Genomic DNA, 22,832 nt, shown 5'->3' with positions numbered 1-22,832 from the left:
TCTGTCCTGATCTCACAGATTTCCACCCGAAATATCCTTTTCAAACATTCCGTAAACTCAGGGCCTCTTTCCCAAAAGCTACTTGCCCTGAAATATAACTCAACATGTCAAATCCATAAGGGCAATGGGAATTTGCTTCTAATCTTCTGATGCAAGACACTCCCTGGTGCCCCATTTTTTTGCTTTCAGAGAAGATATCAGAGGGATGGTGAACTGCTAGGCAGCCCTAACAGAGGTCAATTCTACAGGGAGTTCCAGATGGAGTCATCTCTAATTAGCGTAGGGGTTGTACCGCACGTCAAACAGTGATTGGATGCAGCTGCCCCCGGAAGAGAGCGTAACTTGGGGAAGGAGGCGCTCTCGCCAGTTCCCACGTGGAGCCTGGCTGAGCGCTGGCTGCCAACTCCTGGGAGTTGGGGGATGAGGACGTCGGACCTGGAGTTGTGGGTCTGGGGAGCACACACCGCCTCCACATGTGAGTTGAGAGGGACATCTTCTCCCTGATGGACCGTTCCCATGGACCCCTCACCTCCGGATATTACTTCAGCAGAGTTTTGCAAAAACTCAGAATGGCTCAACACCCTTAGACCCGCCCAACTGGACGGAAAGCCTCCAAGTCAAAGCGGTGAGTTTGGGCCGCCGCTGATGAAGAAAGCTGCTTACTATAAACTGGCTTCCAGATTTGGGGAATGCCAGAAACATGTGTTTGACTGACTTCTATTATTGTTTAGTCCCTTTTGCTCTTACAGACTGTGGTATTATTTTGTTTAGTCGTAGTTAACATATATTGGGCTGAACTAGGCATTGGACCTCCATGACACAGATGATCTAATTTAATCCTCAAAACAACCCAGAGATGGGTATCACTGTTGTCTCCATTTAACAGAGGAGGATAGTGAGGTTCTGGAACTTCCATATGGTTAAACTATTAAGTGACAGAGCTTACACCCGAATCCAAATCTACCTGCCATTGCAACCTGAGCTCTTACCACTGTCCCACCCTGCCTCCCCCTTGTTTACAGAGTTGGCCTGAGTCCCCTTTAAGTTTAGTGGTTGAGAGATATTCTTAGATTATCCATTTCCCCATTGATTTATCAAATCATTCAGCAAACATATCATATTCTGGACACTGCCCAAGGCTCTGGACCTATGATATACAAACAGACACATTTATTGCCCTTATAATTTCCCACAGGATGGTGAAGGGCTTCAGAGAGGTAAATGGGTACTTATGAGACAGAGTGATATGTGCTGAGATGTGGGAAGCCCTGTGTACTACAGGTGCACATAGGAGGGCAGGGAAAGATGGTCAGTGACAGCTTCATGGAGGGGACATCTAAGCAGAGGCCTAAAGCAAGTATCCAGGTAAACATGTGTGTGTGTGTGTGTGTGTGTGTGTGTGTGTGTGGGAGTGGAGCATGGGAGAATGTTCCAAGAAGCAAAAGGATGCAAATGCTTGGAGTGGACCCAAGAACTCAAAGAAATTCAGGATGTCTGGGGCCCCTGTTTGAGAGGTTGGACATGGTAAGGGTTGCATTGATCCTGGGCTAGATCATGCAAACTCTCCAAGTCACATTAGAGAGACTGGATTTTGCAGTAAAGAGAATTGGGAAACCACTGAAGGATGTTAAACAGGGTGACATCAGGTTTGCTTTTTATTTTGTCAATAAGTTTTTATTTTCTTTTTTTTTTCAACAGTGTTATTGACATATAATTGACATACCAAAGACTAGATGAATTTAAAATATACATTTTGATAAATTTTCACATAATACGTATTGTTGAAACCATAAACACTATCAAGAGAGCAAACATGTTCATCACCCCTAAATATTTTCTCTGCCCCTCTTTTAATCCTTTTTTTCTGCTCCATCTCTGTCCCCAAGCAACCCCTGACCTTTCTGTCAGTGGAGGTTAGTTTTTTATTTTCTAGAGCTTCATAGAAATGCAATCACACATGTATTCTGAAGAATACACATATACATAATATTTAGCAAGCTCATGAAGACTGCCGAGTCACAAATGGACAAGAGGACTTCAGTTTGTGAATTGTTTGCTAAAGTAATTGGCTCCCTTGGAAAGGGGCAACACTTTGCGCATGTTCAAAGCACCATAAAGTGGCAAGAGCTAAGAGCAAGCTCAGTGACATCCCATCCCCTCTCTTGCAAGAGACAGAAAGCCAACGCATGCAGTTTGAGCACGTGCGCACTTGTTCCCGCCCAATCAAGCGTTTATTGGCTCGTGCCAGCGGCAAGTTCAGGAGTGGCTGGTTGAGTTAATGATGCTCAAAGGACCTGATGAGGACCAAGTTTTTCTTGATCTCCCAGCTCTGTTCCCCTTCACCTCACATAATCACCATCATTGTTGTTTTAGTGAGAACATTTACATTCTAATCCCATAGCAACTCTCAAGTATGCAACGCAGTATTGTCACCTGTAGGCTGTACATTACATCCCAGAATTACTCATCTTACAATTGGCAGTTTGGAGCCTTTGACAAAGGTTCTCCCCATGTACCCACCCCCAGCTCCCATAGAGTATATTTAAGCTCCTTCTCCATACGTTCTAATCATCAGTCATCCTTCCAGGTGTTGTCTTTAGGTGGACAGTTATTTAGCCCTGGGAATTCATGTTCCTGTTTAAGCGACCTCTGCTGGCAATGTGTTTTGAGGAAGAGCTGAGTTGCCTCCATGAGAGTTTAAGGCAGGGGTGGAGAACATCCGGCCCATGGGCCGTGTAAGGCCCCAGAAATCATTTGGTCTGGCCCTGCCAAGGACATTAGGGTGAGTTAATTAAATGTTTGACCAAATAGAGCAGGCTCATTTTTAAGTTGATAATTTTGTATGTCCCGCAAATGATGTTGTAAATATCCAATGGCCCTTGGCAGAAAAAAGATTCCCCACCCCTGGCTTAAGGAGAGGGGAGGAGATGAATTCCATAGACCACTCCCTTGGGGCACTCCCGGGAGCAGTGGCCTCCTCCATTAAAATCTACCATCCGGGAGTTTGAGGGGGAAGAGGTGAATGAGTGAAGGACATATCAGCTGCTCAGTTCTATTTTCATCAGCTTCTCACCCGAGCAGGGCTTTTGCTGTACTTTCACAGACCCCGATGCTGCAGCTTTCTGTGGCCAAGAGGTGAGCTGTGATCCTTTGAAGGCAGGAGTGGAGGGATAAGAGGAGGGTTCGGTCCTTCCTCAGCCCACCCTCTGTCTACTCTCCTTCCATGTCTGTGCCAGGCTGCAGCCACCCACCTCCACATGCCTGCTCCGTGCAACCTCCGTCTCCCCAGGGTGCTCCCACAGATTAGAGGTACAGTTGCTTCTTTGCTCAGATCTATGCTTGCATCTGCTTCCATAGCTTTTCTAGGGTTTGTGGGGAAGGAGCCAGCAGCCCTTTTGAGTACAACACCTTGACAGAAATGGGAAGAGGCCTGAGCACATTCCCCCCCACACACAGTTCTGGCTTTACAGAGGAATCAGTGAGACTCTGAATATCGCTTCTCTCTTAAAAGGAATGAGCAGGGGGCCAGGAAGTTCAGGAAAACATGGTGAAGGACCAATACTTTATAAGGGAGAAGAAAATATTAAATTTTGGCCCTCTATTTTCTCCTCAAGTTAAATTTTTTTTAAGTTAATGACTCAGAGACTCTGAACAAGGTTTAATAATAGCTCTTGGTGATTCACATGAAAGTCTTTGAGGAATGTTGATGTGAAACTTCTGCTCCTAGGAAGTATGGGTGAAGGTCTAAATACTTATTGCTTTGTGGAATGGTTATAAAAATAGTAATTAATAATTGTATTTCTCGATGCTCTGCCGAAGAAGTTGGGCATAACAAGAACACTTTAGAATAAAGCAATAAATAGATAAGTGTTAAAGACTTTCATTAAGCTGCTTAAAATAAAATACCCTCTTATTCTTTTTTACTTCTAGTGTCTACAAACATTAAAAGATAGTGTTTGAACTAATTGCTTGGGTAGATACCAAAGATTATCATTCGAAAAAGTATATTATTAAATAGAAATAAAACTGCAAGATTCCAAAATGTATTTGAGAGTAATGCTTCAGTTTGAAGCCAAAACCTTTTCTTTTTTTAAAAAAAAATATATTTTATTGATTTTTTACAGAGAGGAAGGGAGAGGGATAGAGTTGGAAACATCGATGAGAGAGAAACATTGATCAGCTGCCTCCTGCACACCTCCTACTGGGGATGTGCCTGCAACCAAAGAACATGCCTTTGACCAGAATCGAACCTGGGACCTGTCAGTCCACAGGCCGATGCTCTATCCACTGAGCCAAACCGGTTAGGGCAGTGGTCCGCAAACTGCGGCTCGCGAGCCGCGGTTTGCCGCTCTGTTGACTAATGAGTTTGCCGACCACTGGGATAGGGGTTTAACCACAAGGAACAACAACAGCCTGTAATTATTGGAATCGAGAGTCTAGGTCAGTGGTCGGCAAACTCATTAGTCAACAGAGCCGCAGTTTGCCGACCACTGGTTAGGGCAAAAAAAACCTTTTTCTAAATTATAGAAATGAGAGGGTTTTCAGCCCACAACTAGTCGTGTGACCTAGGGCAAGTGGCTACTCTCTGAGCCTCAGTTTCCTCATCTGTTAAAACAAGTCACTGGAGCCCAGCCAGAGTTGCTCAGTGGTTGAGCATCGACCCACGAATCAAAAGGTCACCGGTTTGATTCTCAGTCAGGGCACATGCCTGGGATGTGGGCTCAGTCCCCAATAGGGGCGTGCAGAAGGCAGCTGATCAATGATTCTCTCTCTCCCTCTCCCTCTCCCTCCCCGTCTCTGAAGTCAAGAAAATACACTTTTTAAAAATGTAATTCAAAATAAATTCCAGATACTTCACCCTAAACATTTTAGCATATATAGTGCTAACTACAAGTTCAACATTTAGTTATGTTTTGTGAAAGATAAAGCTTATATACTGTGAAATACACTCATCTTAAGTGACAAATGAAAACACTCATGTAGCCCAAACCCCTATCATGATAAAGAACATCACCATCGTCTGGCCAGCCTGCCTCAGTGGTTGAGCGTAGACCTATGAACCAGGAGGTCACAGTTAGATTCCCAGTCAGGGCACATACCTGGGTTGTGGGCTGGATCCCCAATGTGCGGTGTGCAGGAAGCAGCAGATCAATGATTCTCATCATTGACGTTTCTATCTTTCTCTCCTTCTCCCTTCCTCTCTCTGAAATCAAGGAAAACATTTTTTTAAAGCATTTTGGTATGTCAAACCCAACTTGCCCATAGCTTAGCCTGGAGCTTCTGGAAGAGTGCCTTGCACTTCGGTGAGCCATGAATGGGAAGCAGCGGGTGGCCTCACTGCCCTCAGTCCTCAGCTGGCTGAAGGCTGGAGTCCCCCAGGCAGTCACCTCAGGGTCTGCAGTAATCTCATGTATCATACAAATATCATGTGATGAGTGCCATGGTGTGAAAGCCTTTGGGAAGCCCTGACTTAGACTTTTTATAAAGAGAGAGACATCCCTAGCAGAAATGAAACTGAGATGTCATAAAATCGCACTAAGACTTCAGCAAAATGTAGACAGACATTTGCATACACGCTGTGCATTCAGAGGAAGAGTTTCAGGTGCAATAGGAAGAATCTGAAAACTGTGCTGTAGTGCTTCACAAGGAAAGGCTGACAGAGCCCTAGCGACTTTCATGGGAGAAACGGGAGAAGCAGACAGGGCTCCCTCCCACTGACCTCTGCGGGTGGCTGAAATGGAGCAGCCAGAGGGTCGTAAAGGCCGTTTACAGCGCAGGGTCTACCTTTTTGTTCCTCATGCTACCTCATGGCACCTCTTCCTCTCCCTTTTACAGCCACCTGGTCCCTGTCAGAGAGCACAGAGGACCAGCTAGTTACCCGAAGTATAAGCAATAAAAGTTTGCAAAAAAGTCAGTTTGCTTGTCATGATCCCCACACATAGGTCAATCTAAAGATGTTAGTGATAACATACTCCTCCCTTCAAAAATATTTTGTTGACCTAAATTCTAAGCCATTTCTGTGGTTGCTATTGAGTTTTAATAAGATGTGTAAGTTTCACATCCCAGTTGCACAATTGGCCTCAAACACTCACAACTCAGCTATGCATTTATTTCAAAAGTAAATTTAGACCCTGGCTGGGTAGCTCAGTTGATTAGAGCGTCATCCTGAAATGCCGAGGTTGCAGGTTTGATCCCTGGTCAGGGCACATAAAATAATCAACCAATGAATGTATAAAGAAGTAGAACAACAACAACAACAAAAGTCAATCTTTCTCTCTCTCTTTCCCCCTTCCTTTCTCTCTCTCTAGAATTAATATTTTTTTAAATTTTATAATCTACACTAATAAAAGAGAAATATGCAAAATGACCATACTTCTGTGACACCCACCAGCCAATCAGGAGTGTGTATGCAAATTAACCCAACAAATATGGTGGGTTAATTTGCATATGCAGGCACTGAGCGAAGACTGGAGACTGAAGACTACTGAAGACTGAAGACTACTGAAGACTGAAGAGGCTTGGCTTCTCTGCTATGGCTGGATTGAAGGCCTGGGTCCCAGGTGCCAGGGGAAAACCGGTGCCGGCAGCAAGAGGAAGGAAGGCCTATTGCACGAATCTTCGTGCAATGGGACCCTAGTGGTTTCAATAATTCTGTCTCATTTCAGATGCAGTTGTGTCTCCAAGGCCTGTGCTTACACAGGAGATTCCAAATGAACCAGGGTAGCTGAATGCAATTTTTCCTTTTGGGGATGAAAAAGACACAAAAATCTTTTCAAACAAAATTGGCCTTGAATCATGTAGTCTGAAATACCAAGCTTTCAAATTGTTCCTTGAGGGTTGGTGCACAGAAATTGTGGGCCATGAAAACTGCAACAATGAGAAAAAGTGAGGAAATAGACAATTCCATAGAAAACGGAGTGCAATTTTGAAGAAGAATGCTGCGAGAAGTGACCCAAGGTGCTGCTCATATTGCCAGAAGAAATCAAAAGAGCAATTTTTGACTTAATCATTTTCACCAAGAACTAGATAGTCATTCTCAAGCATTGAATCAAATAACGTCATAGATCATAATCCAATTGTTTTCTCTAAATTCAGTAGAAGAGGAAAAGCTTTGGAGACTTTACTAAATGTAATAGAAATGTATGATGAATTTTTTGCAAAAGCATTTCAGTGGGGATGTTTCAACTGCAGAGACATTTAAAAATGACTGAGATCATCCTGAAGAAACAAAGATGTGGAAGATGCTGCAATTTCTGGAATTTATTGTAAAGTGGAATTTTTATGAATCTGTCAAATTTATGTTTATACTTTTTTAAAAATATGTTTTTATTAATTTGAGAGAGAGGATGGGAGAGAGACAGATGCACAGAAACATTGATCGGCTGCCTCCTTCATGCCCTACTCTGGGGATTGAGCCCACAAACTGGGCATGTGCCCTGACCAGGAATTGAACCAGGAACCTCTTGGTAAATGGGTCAACCACTGAGCTACACTGGCTAGGCTATCTTTGGGTTTAAGATGTTTCCTAAGGACTTGTCTGTTAATTTAAGTGAAAGAAATTTTCCAAAATTAAAATTAATAAAAACTGTCTTACATGAGGTATAACTAAAGAAAGGAGGACAAATCTAGCTATTCTATTTAACATGAATATGCAAATTTTGACCAAATCATTGACATTTGCAGAAGTCAAAGCTCATAAACAAGTTATAATGATATTTCATTACTGAGATGGAGTACATAATTTTTTTGAAAATTGCATTAATATAATTTTAAACTATTAATCATTATTTTTCTTTTAGTTGTAGTTCAATATTTATTTAATTTTATTTTTTTAAAAAAAATCTTTATTCAGATTATTACAATTATTTCTCCTTTTCCCCCCCATAGCTCCCTCCACCCGGTTCCCACCCCACCTTCTGCCCTTACCTCCCCCCCACTGTCCTCATCCATAGGTTTACGATTTTTGTCCAGTCTCTTCCTGAACCCCCCCATACCCCTTTCCCCCTGAGAATTATCAGTCCACTCCCTTTCTATGCCCCTGATTCTATTATATTCACCAGATTATTCTGTTCCTCAGGTTTTTAATTCACTTGATTTTTAGGTTCACTTGTTGATAGATATGTATTTGTTGTTCATAATTTTTATCTTTACTTTTTTCTTCTTCCTCCTCTTCTTAAAGAATACCCTTCAGCATTTCATGTAATCCTGGTTTGGTGGTGATGAACTCCTTTAGCTTTTTCTTATCTGTGAAGCTCTTTATCTGACCTTCAATTCTGAATGATAGCTTTGCTGGGTAGAGTAATCTTGGTTGTAGGTTCTTGCTATTCATCACTTTGAAAATTTCTTGCCACTCCCATCTGGCCTGCATAGTTTCTGTTGAGAAATCAGCTGACAATCATATGGGTGCTCCCTTGTAGGTAATTAACTGTTTTTCTCTTGCTGCTTTTAATATTCTCTCTTTGTCCTTTGCTCTTGGCATTTTAATTATGATGTGTCTTGGTATGGTCCTCTTGGATTCCTTTTGTTTGGGGTTCTGTGCGCTTCCTGGACTTGTAAGTCTATTTCTTTCACCAGGTCGGGGAAGTTTTCACTCATTATTTCTTCCAATAGGTTTTCAGTATCTTGCTCTCTGTCTTCTTCTGGCACCCCCATAATTCTGATGTTGGTACGCTTGAAGTTGTCCCAGAGTCTTCTTACACTATCTTCAACTTTTTGGATTTTTTTTTCTTTTTGCTTTTTTGGTTGAGTGTTTTTTGCTTCTTTGTATTTCAATTCTTTGACTTGATTCTTGTGTTACTCTAGTCTATTGTTGGGTCTCTGTATAATATTTTTTATTTCAGTCAGTGTATGTTTAATTTCTAGTTGGTCCTTTTTCATATCTTCGAGGGTCTCGTTATATTTATCAGCCTTTTCTAGGATATTCTTGAAAAGCCTTATAACCATGGTTTTGAATTCTATATCCAGTCGTTTGTTTTCCTCCATTTCTTTCTGTTTGTGATCTGTTTCTTTGATGCCACATTTTCATTGCTTCCCTGAGTTGGTAGGGTAGATTTGTGTGCTAGGTTTCCTATATGGCCCAATGGGTCAGCCTCCCCAGTTAACCTGAGGTGGACACTCTTGGTGCACCCCTTTGTGGACTGTGTGTACAGCCTTGTTGTAGTTAAGTCTTGATTGTTGTTGGTATCACTGGAAGGAATTGACCTCCAGGCCAGTTGGCTGTGAGGATCAGCTGTGTCTACGCTGGGAGAAGTTCGGTGCTGGAGACAGCCTTATAAGATTAGACTTGCCAAATTGCAATAGCCTCTGTGCTCAGCTTGGATGGGGTGGAGTCTCAGGGCGGAGCAGACAGTCTTGGCTTCCAGTCAGCCTTGGCCTTGCGCGCGTGCGCGCCTGCAGACCTCTGCCTTCCCCGGCTCCCGAGTCTCCGCCCGAGAGTCCAGATTCCCTCCACAAGAGGGTGGGTCCCCAGGGGCTCGCCTGGAACTGGGGTTCAGTGCAGTCAGAACTGGGGTTCAGTGCAGTCAGGAGCTTCTGACTCCCTTCTGCTTGGGAAAGCCTGTGGCAACCTCCGCAGCCTTTGTGCACACTGGCATGCCGGGGCTTCCCTGGGTCTCCCCCGAGTCTCTGAGTCTCCGGGTGCCTTTCTCTCTACCTGACAATCCAGACTCCCCCCGTAAGAGCCTGGGTCCATGGGGTTTCGCCGGGACTGGGGTTCAGTGCAGTCAGAACTGGGGTTCAGTGTGGTTGGGGGCTTCCTTCCCCCTTCCGCCAGAGAAAGTCAGCCAGGCTCTCAGCCACCCTTCCTCTCTGCGTGCACAAAGACCCTTTGCCGTACCTCCAATTCTCTGTGAGCTTTTCTCTTTCCTTCTAGTTGTAGAATTTTCACTCAGCCAGCTTTCCTGTGTTTCTGGATGGTGTCCGTTCTGTCTTTTAGTTGTAGTTTTGAAATTGTTGTGCGAGGCAGCAGTTTAGGTGCTTACCTATGCCGCCATCTTGGTTTCTCCTATTTATTTAATTTTAAAATTTATTTCACTGGCATAATTATATCTATGCAGTTCAATAATAGAAATATTTACTGCCTGCATTTCCTTTCTGATCATTATTATCATTAGTTTCATTTTTTGATTATTACTGAAAATCCTTTAGCAGTAGAGAGGAGGGTAAGATGCTATAAAATGATTAAAAAGACACAAAAGTGTTTCCAAACAGCTAAAATTGGCCCTCAATATCCTGATACACCGAGTTTATAGCTGTTCCGTGAAGGTTGGTGCACAAAAATTGTGAAGCCACCAGGCACTTGTCACATGGAATAGCTGTAGAATGACCAGTTTTCAAGTAGGAGACAACCAAGACCCGAGGAGCTGTAACTGACTGAGCCCCTGGAAGTCCCACTGCACCAGCGCAGTGCCCCTGGACAAGCATGGCTTAGTTTTTGAGATAAGCTCACTTCTTTCTTTTGTTTCTTTCTTCCTTTTTACTTTTTTTAAGATATATTTTTATTGATTTCAGAGAGGAAGGGAGAGGGGACGAGAGAAACATCAATGATGAAAGAGAATCGTTGATTGGCTGCCTCCTGCACACCCCCTACTGGGTGGGGATTGAGCAAGGGCCCTGACTGAGAATCAAACCGTGACCTCCTGGTTCATAGGTCGACACTCAATCACTGAGCCACGCAGGCCAGTCTTTATTTTTATTGTTGACACTATTATAAATGTCCCCATTTCCCACGCCCCACTTTGCCCACCTCCACCAGCCCTGGCCCATTTCTTTCCCTTGCATTGACCCAGCAACAGAGAAGGTGAGCATTTTACTACCTTCTTCTAGAAATTCCCCACCTGTATCCTCTCTGGGATGGTGATACTTAATCTGTTTGTATCAGGGACCCCTTTGAGAATATGATAAAGCCTACAGATTCTTTTTCCAAGGAAAATACATGTTTTCATTTGTGTAGGCCTTGGCACCCAACTTCAGGGGTCTCAGAAACTCCCCCTTCCTCATTTTAAAGGTACAGAAACTCAGGCCCAAGGTCTCAGCAGAATTTGAAGCAAGTTCCATGCCCTTGGAGCCTCGGTTTCCTCATCAGCAGGACAGGAACAATCATACCTAACTTCACAGGATCAATGTAAGAATCAAACGAGTTAATGTCTAAACACATATTAGGTGGAAGTTCTACAGTTACTGACCTTATTTTTCTTCTCTCTCTCCTGCCCCCTCGAGGGTATTTTTTTAAAGTTTGAATTCGTTCCAATGTTTAAATTGGAAAGTTCTCACACTTGAAGAAAAATCCACGTTTCTGGCATCTTCTAAAAAATTAAAAGCTCCAGCAACATCGTGTCCTCCTTATCTTGTGCCAGCAAGGGGCTGAGCAGGAGAAACTGCTGCCCCTCAGAGGCCTCCGGATGTTCTTGTCACTCCCCTTGTTGCCTGGCAACAGTGTGGGCTGCAGTTTCTCCTCTCACAGCTGTGACTTCGCTCACTCACTAGCTGTGGTCTCTGGGCTGTCCTGCCCTGGGCGTTAATACCATTCCACCTGCAGAGTCAGTCACCTGGCGGTGATAAAGCTTGGTAAGGACTGAGGCGATGTTATCTTTCTCTGGGAGATTAGTACATTCTAAGGGGACTTAGGGGAAGACCTTCCTAATCCTGTCACTCTCTGACCCTGAAAAATACGGTAAATACTTGAAAGCTTTTTTGAAATCCCGGCAAGGAATTGTGATTGCTTTTACTCTAAACTATTTCGGTCTGTTTCTTTTCATTTCCACTCTCAGAACCCTAGTCAAGCCACCATTACTTTTCTAGAGTCATTAAGATACCTTATGTTTGTATTTCCTTTGGATAGTGTTTATTTTTTTAAATAAACCCTTCACATTTTAGAGGCATTATATTCACAAAGTTGGGGGGCTTTTAACAATTTGTTATTAATGTCTAAAATAGCATCTTTTTAGAAAACAACAACAACAAAAAAAAACAGCTTCTATTTTTTAAATTTGAATGGTAAGTCTTTAGTATTTTTCTTCTGGGAGAAGAACACATTCCCCCTAAAAATAATTTATTAATTTAAGAAATATAATATTTTTTAATATATTTTATTGATTTTTTACAGAGAGGAAGGGAGAAGGATAGAGAGTTAGAAACATCGATGAGAGAGGAACATCGATCAGCTGCTTCCTGCACACCCCGTACTGGGGATGTGCCCAACCAAGGTACATGCCCTTGACCGGAATCGAACCTGGGACCTTTCAGTCTGCAAGCCGACGCTCTATCCACTGAGCCAAACCGGTTAGGGCAAGAAATATAATATTTTGCAAAATGATTTCTTAATTTACATTTATTGATTGACTTCATTTCTGGCCTTCCTCTCAAGTACTTTTCTCCATAAGTTTTTCAAATCTGGAATTTTTTTTTTTTTGGTGTTGGAGGTTTTTTTTACTTGTTGTTGTTGTTTTGCTTACTTTCTAATACATTTTTCCTTCCTCTCTGGAAACTAGGAAATGACCTAGAGAGAGCAAAGAACAGTAATCCGGTGATGTGTTCATTCTTTACCTTTCACATTTCTCACTCAGTCAAGAGTTGTGCTTACCTCTCCTGTAAAGTTTGCATCTTCAGGCTTTGCAGACTTTTGTTTCTTAGTTTACATACTCTAACTTCTGAGAGAATAATGACTTCTATTTCTCCAAATGTGTCTCCACCAAGTTTCTATAACTCAAGCTGTCACTTTCAGCTTCTGAGTCAGAAACACTCTGTGGGAGTGATGGCAGCTTTCTCTTACACAGTGGGAGCCAAATGCATCATTATAGTAGCTTTACGGAAGGTTCTGTAGGGTATTCTACAAAAAACGATCATGTTTTATGCAAGTAAAATGGCTTCCTTTCCGATCTGGATTCCTTTTCTTTCTTTTGCTTTCTCTACTGTGCTGGCTGAAAGCTATTTAAAGAGCAGTGTTCAGATTTGCTAACAAAGCGAAACCCAGCACTCTGCTATATTCAGGAGTCACACAGTTCTGAAGGCTGGAGGCTGAGGTGTGGGTGCCAGCCTGGTTGAATTCTGCTGAGGGCCCTCTGCTGGGCTGCAGACCTCTGACCTGTGGTTGTCTCCTGACATGGCAGGGAGCAGAGAGAGCCACAATAATGGCCATTCTCTGTTGGTTATTTCTCAGTTCCAAAATGCAAGACAAGTCATTGTGTGGAAGACTGAGGGTTAGGCTGAGCTACTGGAATAGCTGTATGCAAATTAGCAAGCTGAAGACAAAATATTGCAGGCCCTGGTTTCTCAGAGATTTGTTCCAGCATCCAAGAGAGTTGGGAGAGGAGCTTGGACAGGGATTCCCCAAAGTTTGGAGCTGATGCTCTCAGAACACAAGTCCTGCTGTCGGTTGGGCTCCCAAGCTGAGCAGGGGATCAGGAACTTGCAGTTTGAAAAGCCATTTTGGGGTAACCCCCAAACACAGGAGAGAACTGTGCAAGGCCGGCCGTCTCGGGAGCATACTACACAGCAGACTGATAGAGTCCCCTGCCTGCTGCCCCTGCAAGATAGCACGTGTCCTCTGGCTTAATTGCTATTTCAATCACAGGCCATCTGGCCTTGATAAAACCCTCCTGGGGTCCTTTTTGGAGGCAATACCCAAATCTTGTTTTATGTCCCTGGATGCTAGTAACTCTGAAGAATGGGACGTCCCAGTGCTTCTTTAAATGGGGATTTGAGGACTATCTGCGTGTGATGCTTGCTGGAATTGCAGATAACCCAGATCTCACCGCAAGTCTCCTAAATCAGGATCTCTATGGTGGTTCTGGGCACATGTATTACAAAGCAATCTGATTCTGCACTCCCCACACTTCAGATCCTCCAATGGCTTCCCATTGCCTCTAGGAAATAAGCCAAACTATGTTTCCATGGCCTGTGAGGTCCTGCGTGATCTGGATGCTCCCATGAGGCTGTTGCTCCATCTCTCCGTTCATAATCCAAACAGCCTCTTGTCTGTCCTTCATATAACAAGTTCCCTCCTTCCACAGGACCTTTGCACATGCTCTTCTCCCAGTGCAGGATCATAGACTCCCAGTCCCAGGTGCTCTTCAAGGCACAAATGTTTATTTAATTTATACAAACCTTATGGGCCAATTCTAAGTGCTACACAGACATTTAATTCTTATGATGGCCCTAGGGAGTAAGTGCTATTTTTATTTTCATTTTAGAGTGAAAAGAGTCAACTAGGCACTACTTTAGAGACCCCCACACTGGCCTCCTTTGCCTTCCCTGCAGGACGAGGAACCAGTGGGGCCAAGGTGCTATCTAACTGGAGGCTCTGTCCTGCCTTCCTGACTATAGCCGGGTACACGGGACCCAGAATCCCCTGCCCAAACAGGCCTGAGAATGTTTCAGGTGCCATGTAGGCATTTTTCCCAGGGCCGCCCTCCTGAGAATGGACCACCCCACCTCACCCCACCACCTCTGCCCATGTGCACCCTTAGGCCAGGAGGGACTGTTGAAAAGCAGCTGTTTGTGGCTTGGGGTGGTGGGGGGAGCTTGAATGTGCAGGTTGGGGGTGCTCCCATGAGCAGGACAGACCTGGAATAGAGCAGGAGGAGAAGGCAGGTAGTGGCACCTAGCTCTGAAGACATTCGAATTCTAAGTATGAACATGGCACTTCGGTCACTAGGAAGTTCTGTTTGCCAAGGCTGGAGGATAGAACTATTCTATATAACAGTGTGTTAGCATGGTTTATAACTTTTCAACATTTAGACATGTTATACGCATGTACATTTACACTCTTATTTGGATCCCCATAAATGTTAGTGGTGAGCAGGAGTGTGCTGATAGCTGTTTCACAACCGGCTCTGGGAAATGGGGTGAGGTTGCATGGAAGAAGCCTGATTTGTAGCATGAGCGCATTTCCATGGTGCAGACACACCCACCACAGCTGATTCCATGGGATGGGTGATGGGACATCATGGAGCAGGAGTGGGAAGGATGTGCACAGTGGGCTCTCGGAGCCAGACAAGCCCAAAGCCAGCACACTGCTCAGAGCAGACCTGAGGAGGCCACACAGCCAGCAAGTGGTAGGGACAGAGTTTGGACCAAGGCGATCTGTCTCCAGAATTCCTCCTAAGGGCTGTGCTGCTTCCCACCCTCTCTTGCTCAGGCCCATGCTCTTGGACTTGGTGAAGTGTAGAGGCTGTTGCACTGGCTATGCTTTGAGTCCTGGACCCGGGGGGGCCAAGTCCCAGCAGCAGCAGACGTGCCGTAATCACAAACATAAGCAAGACTTCCTGGCTGAAGCAAGGTGGCCATGTCTCCCTGTTTCCAAATGTCTTGCCTGTGCTGTGGCTTCGCTGTGGCTCTCTTAACCTTTGAGTGTATCCAGCTCTAGGAATGCTTATTTCCTGGCTCCTGCCTGCTTGCCTTGCCTTGCTCATCTTGGCTTAGTCACTTTCACTCACTTGTCCCTGTGGCTTGTCTGACTGTGACCCACTGGGCCTCTGAGTCTGGTCAGGAGTTCCAAAACTTGGAATGCTGGAGTTTATTATTATGATTATTGATTTTTAGAGAGAGAGAGAGAGAAATCAGTCTGCTGTTACATTAATTTTTTAAATTGACTTTAGAGAGAGAGAGGAAGGGAGACACAGAGAGAAACATCAATGTGAGAGAGATGCATCGATTAGTTGCCTCCTGCATGGGCCTTACCTAAGACAGGGATAGAACCTGCAACTCAGGTACATGCCCTTGACCAGAAATTGAACCCGAGACCCACTGAGCAACACTGAGCAGGGCTGTTCCACTTATTTATGCATTCATGGGTTGGTTCTTATATGCGCCCTGACCAGGGATTGAAACCACCACCTTAGTGTATTGGGTCAGTTCTCTAACCAACTGAGCTACCCAGACAGGATGAAGTCCCTGGGTTTTTAAGGGTCAGTTATTTTCCTTTTGAATAGGTACTTACATTGTAGGGGCACATCTAAAATATTTGACCTTAGAAAGGGATTCTACTCTTGAAAAAAAAAAATGAGAGCTCTTTTTCTAGGCAATTCAGCCTTTTCTAACCTCAGGGGGAAATCAAATCTTAATGCCTAAAGCTTCAACTATATATAATTAATTAACTTCTTACCTATGCACCTAGAATAGCACCATCCTTGGGAGAATGGAGTATATTGTGCTCATACTTCAGTGAGCATGTGGGTCACCTGGAGATCTTCCCATAATGGGGACTCTGAACCAGCAGATCTGGGGTGCACTAGTTGGAAATCTGGGATCTTTGGACCAGTGGTATCAGCATCACCTGGGAATGTGTTAGAACTGTAAATTCACCTTGGACCACTGAATCAGAACGGGACCCGGCAGTCTGTTCTAACAAACCTTCCAGGACTTGGATGCAGCTAAAGTTTGAGAACCACTCTGCACAAGCATTACAGAAAATTTGCCACCAGAACCCAGGGAAATACGGAGCCTGCTGGGCATGGAGAGGTGAGGCAGAGGGAGGTGACAGGACTGGCAACTCGGTGTGTGAATTCACAGGTCAGACATTTCTCCCAGTGTAATAATCCAGCCCGAACCGGAAGCGGACTGGTCCTACTGTATCACTGCACGTGAGTGGTTATACTATGTCACCACTGAACTTCAATTCCCAGGATTGTCTTTCCAGCCTCCATTCCAGAGGGGACCAGATAGCTTCCTGTGACTACCTTTCAGGCACCTCCTGCAGAGAGATGTGAGCTCCCTGCCTCTCTTCCCTCATTTGCAATCTAACAAGGATGATTCAGATTTCCAGCAGTTGGCCTGCCCCCCTCCCTTCTGCTTCCCCACACATAACCTGCACGCTAAACAGAGCTCAGAGGGAGCCCATTAAATGCATAGAGAAGTAATAACACAAAGGCAAGCGGGAGGCCCAACCAACCTCATCTTGCTTGTAACTGACACATTACACAATTTTAATTAAAAAATGTGCAGACAGCCAAAACCGGTTTGGCTCAGTGGATAGAGCGTCGGCCTGCGGACTGAAGGGTCCCAGGTTCGATTCCGGTCAAGGGCATGTACCTTGGTTGCGGGCACATCCCCAGTGGGAGGTGTGCAGGAGGCAGCTGATCGATGTTTCTCTCTCTCATCGATGTTTCTAGCTCTCTATCCCTCTCCCTTCCTCTCTGTAAAATATCAATAAAATATATTTTAAAAAAAATAAAAAAAAATAAAAAATGTGCAGACATCTAGGTGTTGTTGTTTTTTTATGGCTAAATATTAATAAGTTCAGACTCCTGAGACCCTTCCATAAACTCCAAAGCCACAATGCCTAAATCTCGGACTGCAGTGGAACTCAGTGGTGCTAGAATGTAGTCAGGAAAGAACTGAGCTTCTGACACAGAGAGGTGGTGGGCGAGAGGCGCTTGTCTTGCCTCGTGAGCTGAAGGAAATGCACTGGGTTCCTTGCCTGGGAGCTTCCCCAGTAATGTGGCCCTAGCTGTGGCGCCTGCAGGCTGCCCACCGTAAAGCCCTTTGACTCTGCTGGAGCGTATTTTGTCTTGTGGAAGGAGCATGTTGGCCTGTGCACAGAGAAGCTGAAATGTCAAGAGACAGTGTCCCCAGAAGCAGCACTTAACCAACAACAGATGAAGAAATAGCAGATAAATACCGCTGGTGTCCTCACCTCTTGGTGTCCTGCACCCCCTCAGAGCACCCTAAGAGAACTGCACTCTGGTAACTGACTGTGGGAACTTCCCTTTATCACCTTCTTTCTCTTCCCAGCTCATTTAAAAAAATATTTTTATTTCAAAGTGGAAGGGAGAGGGAGAGAGAGATAGAAACATCAATGATAAGAGAATCACTGATCGCTGCCTACTGCAAGTCCCCTACTGGGGATCGAGTCGGCAACCAGGCATGTACCCTTGACTGGAATCAAACCCGGGACCCTTCTGTCCACAGGCCAATGCTCTATCCACTGAGCAAAACTAGCTAGGGCCCAGCTCATTTTCTTACTCTTCTGCTTGTGTTTTCTTGGATCACCACTCAACTGAGCTACTTGTCTTTGAATCCTTGTCTTAGGGTCCGCTTCCGGGGGTGGCCAAACTAAGATGAAGATAAGAAAATATTTCAGGTGGGATGCCCAATAAGGGAAGGGGGCGGCTTCTATTCTTTCTCAAGAACAAAAGGCAAACTATTACATTCAGGTAAGTGATATTAATGAGTTCATCTATCCATTTGTTGCCAAGCATTAATTGGATACCTACTGTATGCCTAATACTGAACCAAGCACTGTCTTCATAGAGTTTAAATCTAGTTTTGACTCTAAGATCCATAAATACCTCAACCCAAAATGAATTGTGATTTAAAGGATAGTCAAATCAAAGGTTTATTAAGAGGATGAGGAAAAAGAAAGACTTTAGGCTGGCCTGCTCAGAGTGGCTTGGTTGGTTGAGCGTCGTCCCTTACACTAAAAGTTTGCCAGTTCCATTTTCTGTCAGGACACATACCTGGGTTATGGGTTTGATCCCAAGTCAGGGAGCATATGGAAGGCAACTGATAGATGTCTCTCTCTCTCTCTCTCTCTCTCTCTCTCTCCTCTCCTCTCCTCTCCTCTCCTCTCCTCTCTCTAACCATGTCCTTGGGTGAGGATTAAAAATAAAAAAGAATTTATGCTGATGGTCATGGGTCTTGGCAAGGTGGATGAGAAAGGGTTTTAACCAGAGGTCATTCTATGCTGAGCAAACAATAAGAGTAATTTTCATGAGGTGGGAGGAGTTCTGTTTACCTGGAGCCAATGTAGGTCTAGGGAGGTTGGGGATGACCCCATGAGGCCAGTCTAGTGAATTTGAGTATTTTTGTATTAAGAGGAGGGAGCTCATGAAGGTTTTGAGCAAGGGAGTGGCACAGTCAGGGCTGGACACTGGGACGCGGAATCTGGCTCTGTAGTATGAACTGGAGGGTAAGAATGACCAACGAGGCACTTTACAAAACTGCTGGCATACTTTTAGTGCATGTGCTAAAAGATGTTTGTCAATAGGTTACATACATGATCTTCCCATAAATATAAAATAGACATGTCAAGGATTTTATTCCACTCATTAAGGAACTAATAATATGTTAAAACTAATGAGAATTTGCAGAACAGAGCTTCATAACAGTCAGATGAAAAAAAAAAGGTTAAAATGAGTTTGTTCATAAATGTGATATTGGGTTATATCCTGCAAACAGAGAAGGATAACTTTGGCCATTATAATTTCTAGGCAGGATTTCCATTCTTCAGGCATCATTTGCTTTGCTTTCAGGAGAAAATCATTTGCATTGTTTTCCGTTTCTACAAGTTCGCCTCTGCCCCTACAATTGTAAAATAGACTGGTCAAGAGAAAGCCAATCAAAGGTACATTCCCAACATTACTCTTGAAAGGATCCCAAAAATCTCTTGCCTATTTTCAAGTTTAGGATAATTTTTCTTGACAGTCTCCCTCTTTGTGATAAAAAATAATCATAGAAAAGACTATTCTCATTAGGTTTGGCCTGTACAGAGAGAGTGTTAAATAACCACATAGGCTCACCCAACCGGTGTGGCACAGTGGTTGAGTGTCAACCTATGAACCAGGAGATCACAGTTCGATTCCTGGTCAGGGCACATGCCAAGGTTGTGGGCTCAGTTCCCAGTGGGGAGCATGCAGGAGGCAGCTGATCGATGATTCTCTCTCATCATTGATGTTTCTATCTCTCTCTTCCTCTCCCTTCCTCTCTAAAATCAATAAATATATACTTTAAAAACAATACAAAACCAAATAGGCTTACTTGAGTTTGCTTTAACAAATCTAGAGCCATACAGTACTTGCCAACTATATTGAGTTGGAATCTCAAATTGGACTTTGAAAAGTCTCTACTACAGTAGTGCCTCCCCTTATCGGTGGGGGATATGATCTAAGACCCCCAATAGATGCCTGAACCATGGGTAGTACTGAACCCTATATATACTACATTTTTTTCCTGTACATAATACCTAAGACAAAGTTTAGTTTATAAAGTAGTCACAGATTAACAAAAATAATAATAAAATATAACAATTGTAACAACATACTGTAAGAAAAGTTATGTGAATGTTGTGTCTCTCAAAATATCTTAATGTACTGTACTCACCTTTCACTTAGAGGAAGCACTACACAGCTTCTCTTTGGCATATCTTAGTTGTTGGCATCACTACTCGTGCCATATGGAGCCATTACAAGTGGGCTAAAGGCTACTTGAACACAAGCCCTGTGATTCCACATAATGGAGATGGCTTCTAAGTGAGTCACAATTGGGAACCTGTGCGGTGTGGATCACTGGATAAAGGGATGATTCCTGGCTTGGGCGGGATTAAAATTTCATCACAATCTTCAGAACAGCATACAATTTAAAAATTATGAATTATTTCTGGAATTTTCCATTTACTATGTGGGTACCAAGGTTGACTGAAGGTAACTGGAACCATGGAAAGAAAAACCGTGGATAAATGGAAGAACTACTCTATTTTCTTTCCTATCTGAAGGCTTGGGAATTAAGCCCCAGAAACTCTGTCCACCAGATTTAACCGAGGGGACCTGTAAATTTGGTAAATTCCTTGCTTCATAAGGTCCCCTCAATTTTTTAGGCTTCCTGGCCTGGAAGTGACCTTCCTTACCACCCTTGAGGCTGGGACCTTGTTGTCCAGGTTGTAGGCCAGTTTTCCTACGAGAGCTTTGCAGGCATTGGTTCATATATAAAGTAAAACCCTTAATGCAGGATTTGTGTATGTGGCTGGGTATAGAAATTACTTCTGGGTATACTGATGTGATCATTCTTTGATTGCTCAGTACTCAGGAAAATTTAACATGCCTCACAATATTCCAATGAATATGTGAAAAAAAACTGGATAATTTCCTAATTTGACTAACTCCAAAAACTTACATAACTTACTATTAATGAGCAATAAAGAGACAAGAAACCTTTTTTAAAAGCTGTAAATGATAATAATACATTTTATTTTTTTTCTATTGATTTCAGAGAGGAAGGAAGAGGGAGAGATAGAAACATTAATGATGAGAGAGAATCATTGATCAGCTGCCTCCTGTACACCCCACACTGGGGATCGAGCCTGCAACCTGGGCATGTGCCCTTGACCAGAATCGAACCTGGGACCCTTCAGTCCGCAGGCTGATGCTCTATCCACTGAGCCAAACTATCTAGGGCAATAATAATACATTTTAATCAAACATGTTAGAGAAGGGAAGAGACTAATGATGGGGGTCAGGACACTACCCCTAAATATGGTACTTTGGCATGTTATTGAACAGAAGTCCGTTATCTGATGCCTCAAAAGGCCGAAGTCCAACATCAGTAAGGAAAAAAATAACCAAATTTAATACATACATATGTATGGGAACCCTGCACACATAAGAGTCAGAGACCCCACATGCAGGAGAGGTTCAGAGGGAGAAAGGGGAATTGAGGTATTAAGACATTTTTAGCTAGGGATGAGGTAATGCACCTGGGGGCAGGGCTTCAAAGGTCATTACAGGATGATAAGAGCAGATGTTTAGTAAATAAAAGCTTGCCCAGCTTCCACCATCTTTCCAGCTCTCAGTCAGACGGCCTGGGAGACGGTTCTGGAAGTGACATCACCATGGCCGCCCAAGGAGAACCCCAAGTTCAGTTCAAACTTGTATTGGTTGGTGACGGGGGGACTGGGAAAACCACCTTCGTGAAACGCCACCTGACGGGCGAATTCGAGAAGTATGTCGCCACCCTGGGCGTGGAGGTGCACCCCCTCGTGTTCCACAGCAACCGAGGGCCCATCAAGTTCAATGTGTGGGATACGGCCGGCCAGGAGAAGTTCGGGGGGCTGCGAGACGGCTACTACATCCCAGCCCAGTGTGCCATCATCATGTTTGATGTAACTTCGAGAGTCACTTATAAGAATGTGCCTAACTGGCATCGCGATCTGGTGCGCGTGTGTGAGGACATCCCCATCGTCTTGTGTGGCAACAAAGTGGACACCAAGGACAGGAAGGTGAAGGCAGAGTCCATGGTCTTCCACCGAAAGAAGAACCTTCAGTGCTACGACATTTCTGCCAAAAGTATCTACAACTTTGAGAAGCCCTTCCTCCGGCTTCCTAGAAAATCATCGGAGACCCTAACTTGGAGTTCGTGGCCATGCCTGCTCTTGCCCCTCCAGAGGTGGCCATGGACCCCGCGCTGGCAGCACAGTATGAGCACGATCTCGAGGTTGCTCAGACCACCGGCTCCCAGACGAGGATGACGACCTGTGAGAGGGAAGCTGGAGCCCAGCGTCAGAAGTCTAGTTTTATAGGCAGCTGTCCTGTGATGTCAGTGGTGCCGCGTGTTTGCCACTTTATTATATAGCGAAGCAGAGCCTGTGCTTGACCCTGCGATGCTGAAAGACGAATGGGCTTCGGAGTGAGTGTGGCGGTTAAGATACCTCCACTTTTGGACCGCATATTTAGCTGTTTGGGAACACAGTTGTTTCCTTATTGAGTTTCAACGATAAGAATGCTGCAGTCGCATCACAATACTCAGTGGTGAAACCTTGTTTGTTACTGTCATTCCCATTCCTTTTCGTTTAGAATCAGAATAAAGTTGTATTTCAAATATCAAAAAAAAAAAAAAAAAAGCTTGCCCTATGGTATAGCTGGATCAAAAAGAGATTATGGCTGATAATCTCCTATTATGGGCAAGACCCCTAATTCAAGTTCCTCTAGGTAGTCAAAGGGGGAGGCAGAAGCTTCTGTTGAGCCTGAAGCTAAAATTGCCTTTGGCTCAAAACAGTCTGCATACCACATCTTGGGGTGACCAGCTCTGAACCCCTACGCGAACACAAACAGCAATGAAAACGA

General features: G+C 44.1%; 1 pseudogene across 1 annotated transcript; it reads left to right on the top strand.

Annotated features, from left to right (window-relative positions):
* The first annotated feature begins 21,542 nt into the window (after window positions 1-21,542).
* LOC308250789 (GTP-binding nuclear protein Ran-like) lies at window positions 21,543-22,247 on the top strand (annotated as a pseudogene). The gene has a single exon. The product of its transcript is annotated as a GTP-binding nuclear protein Ran-like (transcript).
* Window positions 22,248-22,832: the final 585 nt, after the last annotated feature.

The sequence above is a fragment of the Plecotus auritus genome (genome assembly GCF_963455305.1).
Source record: "Plecotus auritus genome assembly, chromosome: 6".
Classification (NCBI taxonomy): domain Eukaryota; kingdom Metazoa; phylum Chordata; class Mammalia; order Chiroptera; family Vespertilionidae; genus Plecotus; species Plecotus auritus.
Note: the sequence above shows the minus strand (reverse complement) of the source record. Positions and strands in the feature narration are given on the sequence as shown.